Genomic DNA, 5,000 nt, shown 5'->3' on the forward strand with positions numbered 1-5,000 from the left:
GGTCTACACACTCGTATGTTGTGTATAATGTGTCCGAGACGTTGGGTATTCAGTCTGAAAATACAGTTAGTGAAATGACTGTGTTGAGTCAACTGGAATAATCGGTTGGGGTGAGTAAGTTGTTCAATGATGTGCCCTTAGAAGTCCAAGGGGTGGTCTTTTAAGTAGATTTGATGGAACTGCCGTTTGGGGAATTTGATATTATATTGGGCATGGATTGGCTAGTGAAACACCGTGCGAAATTGGATTGTGCTGCTAAGCGTATGGTGTTGAAGTCTTCGGAGGATGAGGAGGTGACGGTGATAGGGGAGCTAAGAGATTATTTTTCTAATGTGATTTTAGCGTTAAGGGTCAAGAAGCTAGTTCGCAAATGTTGCGGGGTATTCCTAGCATATGTTAGTATTTCTAATTCTAAAGGTTCTTCTGTGGGAGATGTCAGAATTGTCAAAGAGTTTTTGGATGTATTTTTTGAAGAGCTTTCGGGATTGCCTCCAGATCGTGAGGTTGAATTTGGGATCCGGATTGCCTCCAGATCGTGAGGTTGAATTCGGGATTGAACTCCTACCTAGAACAGCTCCTGTGTTCATTGCCCCTTATAGGATGGCCCTGAAAGAGCTGGTGGAGCTAAAGGCTCAAATCCAAAAACTATTGGATCGAGGATTCATTTGACTGAGTGTGTCTCCGTGGGGAGCACCAGTGTTGTTTGTGAAGAAAAAGGATGGATCCATGCGCATGTGCATTGATTATCGTCAACTGAACAAGCTGACTATCAAGAATAAGTACCCTTTACCGAGGATAGATGATCTGTTTGACCAGCTACGAGGAGCTACAGTTTTCTCTAAGATAGATCTTCGACCTAGGTATTATCAGCTAAAGGTTAAAGAGGCTGACGTGTATAAGACTGCATTCAAAACACGTTATGGTCACTACGAGTTCCTGATGATGCCGTTTGGGTTGACAAATACACCAGCGGCTTTCATGGATTTAATGAACCAAGTATTCCAATCTTATTTGGATCGGCTTGTAGTTGTGTTTATAGACGACATCTTGGTGTATTTAAGAATCGAGGAGGAGCATGATGCACATCTTCGTATTGTTTTGCATGTTTTGAGGGAAAAGTAGTTTTATGCAAAGTTCAGCAAGTGTGAATTTTGGTTGTGAGAAGTGACATTTTTGGAACATGTAGTGTCGGTAGAGGGAATTAGGGTGGATCCTCGAAAAATTCAAGCTGTAGTGGATTGGAAACCACCGATGATGGTATCTGAGATTCAAAGATTTTTGGGTCTAGCTGGGTATTACAAACATTTTGTTGAAGGATTTTCATTGATTGTTGCACCTCTGACTAAGTTACTGCACAAAGGGGTACAGTTTAATTGGACTGGTAAGAAGCAAGGTAGTTTTGAGAAACTGAAGGATGTTTTAACTAAGGCCCCTGCTTTGATACCGCCAGAGTCTGGGAAGGAAATTACTGTTTACAGTGATGCGTCGCACATTGGCTTGGGTTGTGTGTTGATGCAAGAAGGTAAGGTGGTTGCGTATGCGTCTCGTTAGCTCGAGCCTCACGAGACAAATTACCCTACTCATGACTTGGAATTAGCTGCGGTGGTATTTGCACTGAGGATTTGGAGACATTACTTATACAATGAAAAGATGATTATTTACACAGATCATAAAAGCCTCAAATATCTTTTTACTCAGAAGGAGTTGAATCTTAAGCTACGAAGGTGGATAGAGTTGCTTAAGGACTACGATTGTTCAATTTACTATCATCCTGGTAAAGCTAATGTGGTAGATGACACACTGAGTCATAGGGTTGTATCTGATTTGAGAGCAATGTTTGCTCGTCTCAGCCTGCTCGATGATGGTAGCTTGTTAGCTGAACTGCAAGTGAGAATGACTTGGATTGATCAAATTAAGGAGAAACAGTTGCTAGATGAGTCGCTAGCTTCTCATTTTCGACAAGTTGAGAATGGTGAGACCACAAATAGGCTAAATGAGAAAGGAGTATTATGTTTTTGTGGAAGAGTATGTGTACCGAGGGATTTTAATTTGAGGCAGTCTATACTGCAAGAGGGGCATAGTAGTCCATATGCTATGCATCCTGGCGAAAACAAGTTATATCGAGATCTTTGTGAGTTGTACTCGTAGCCAGGGTTGAAACGCGAAGTTACTGTGTCTGTGACTAAGTGCTTGACATGCCAGCAAGTTAAGGCTGAGCATCAATTACCTTTTGGGTTACTACAACCTGTTAAAATTCCACTCTGGAAGTGGGAGAGGGTAACCATGGATTTTGGGAGTGGGCTACCCTTGACACCGACTAAGAAGGATTCGATATGGGTGGTTGTGGATCGATTGACTAAATCTACCCATTTTATACCGATCCGCACTAATTATTCGTTAAAAAAATTGGCCAAGTTCTATGTGGCTGAAATTGTGAGGCTGCATGGTGTATCGGTTTGTATCATATCTGACAGAGATCCTAGATTCACATCTCGGTTCTGGAAAAAGTTACACAAGGCTTTGGGTACAAGGCTGGATTTTAGTACTGCGTTCCACCCTCAAACGGATGGGCAATTAGAGAGGGTGATTCAGATACTGGAAGACATGTTAAGAGGTTGTGTAATTGATTCTAGAGGCAGCTGGGAGGATTATTTGCGGTTGGCAGAGTTCACTTATAAAAACAACTACCAGTCCAGTATTCAAATGGCACCGTTCGAGGCGTTGTATGGTCATAGGTGTCATACTCCTACCTGTTGGACTGAGCTGGGTGAGCGGCAAGTTCTGGGGCCAAAATTAATTTCTAATACAGATGATAAGGTGAAACTGATTCGAGACCGGTTAAAGGAAGCATCTGATATGTAGAAGTCTTATGCAGACTTGTAGCGTAAAGAGATCGAGTACTCCGTGGGGGATTATGTCTTTCTCAAGGTCTCACCATAGAAGAATACTTAGGCGGGTGGGACCGGTCGCTTATCAACTTGAGTTGCCTCCAGAGTTGGATAGGATTCATGACATGTTTCATGTTTCAATGTTGAGGCGGTACCGTTCTGATCCCTCACACATTGTATCAGTTAAGGAAATCGAGGTTGGACCTGATTTGACTATCGATGAAGAACTAGTGCAGATATTGGATCGTGATGTTAAGGTATTAAGAAAAAAATTTGTTCCACTAGTCAAAGTGCTTTGGTGTAATCACGGTTCAGAGGAAGCCACGTGGGAGCTGGAGGAGGCGATGCGGTAGCAATACCCTCACTTATTCTGAACAGGTAAATTTCGAGGCCGAAATTTCTTAAAAGGGGTAGAGTTGTAATGCTCCGAATTTGAGCCTAGAAGTATTGGGCCTTGAGTATGGGTCCATAGGGAGGTTGTATATAAGTAGTTAATTGTGCAAGGAAATGACACAACTGTGTATCTATTTCAGTGGTTAAGTGCTCTGTGAAGTGTTTGAGAAATCTTGGGCCGAATAATGGGTCTTAGGCCCATTTACATCGTTAGTTCTGTTTAGGTCACGTAAGTCGCTTGAGGTGACTGTGGACATTCCAAGAGGTCAATTATTTATAACGAGACTCCAGAGGATAAAATGACCAAAATACCCCTGAGGGGTGAAAATTACTATTCTACCCTAATAGGTGGAAATGACTGTTATACCTTAGAGGTAGGTTAATTGATGAGTGTATGATATATGCATGATTGTTGATAAACCATAATTTATACGTATTTTTATCCCATGCTTAGTATAATTTTGGATGAATTATCCTTAGAATTGGTGAAATCGATGCTCTTAATCCTTTAATTTCATGTTTTATACTTAAGAGAGCATAGGAGAGTAAAAAGAGCGATAAACGGGCCAAAAATAGAAAAAATGGGTCAACATGGGAAATCAAAACGGCCTGGACTTCTCAGACGGGTAGTTCACACGCCCGTGTCCATTCAACAGACTCGAACACGGTTTGAAGCAATCGCACACGGACGTGTCCCTGTCGAGCCCAAATCTAGTCTTATTCAGAAAAGGCCACTCTTAAGGGTTTGAAGCATTTTAAAGCCTATATAAACACCCAGGAGGTACCTACAGACGGAGTAGGAGGCAAGAAATTACTCAAAGAAAGTCGATTGATCCATCTTAGAAGCTAGATTCACCTTCAAGACTGAAGATCTCCTTTCAATTCCTTTCAAGATTTCTTTGGTTTTCTTTATGTTTTGTTATCATTATTCTTTTGAGATGTTTTCTTTCATAAATATGAACAAAACCCCCTAAATACCTAAGGGGAATGAAACCTAAGACTGATCTCATTATTATTATCTGAATTATATGATAAATATTTGACTTGTTCTTAATTATGATTCTTAATTCTCGCTTTAATATTCCAGGATATTGATTCAAATATTGATGTGCTTATTCAGAGGATCAAAAGTCCCTGTCTAAGAGTAGATCTAACATTATTAAGCAGAGTCGATTGCACACCTAGACATAGAGTGACATAATTTGAGCAAATGTATGTGACGAGATGATTTGCTAACCCCGTAAAAAGGTTTTACTTTTAGAAATAAAATTTTACCGACAACTCGATCTTTGAATGATGCTTTGGTGCAACACACCATATTCGGCCGTAGCGTCTAAGTTGGGTTTGGGGTGTTACATTTAGTATCTGAGCCAAGTTACAAAACTTGATTGTGGAATGGGTTTTGTGGATTTGAATGTTAAATGTTGTGGTTGGAAATGTGGCACACTGTGTCTTCGGCACCAAATCAGTAAGTTTTTTGACACTGATTATTGTTATGAACTGAAATGTATTACTGAAGACTACCATAGGTAGTAGAATTATACTAAAAATCTGTAGTTAGAGTAGACTGAGATTATAGAAGACTGACAATTGTAGAAGATTCTGTTTTGTGAAAACAAACTCTAATTGCTAATGTTCATAACACATTGTTAGTAATTATTAAAATTATAAACTAATTCATAAGACTTTAAAACAAACAATTCACTATTGATATGAGTA

Source organism: Gossypium hirsutum, unplaced genomic scaffold (genome assembly GCF_007990345.1).
Source record: "Gossypium hirsutum isolate 1008001.06 unplaced genomic scaffold, Gossypium_hirsutum_v2.1 scaffold_128, whole genome shotgun sequence".
Lineage (NCBI taxonomy): Eukaryota > Viridiplantae > Streptophyta > Magnoliopsida > Malvales > Malvaceae > Gossypium > Gossypium hirsutum.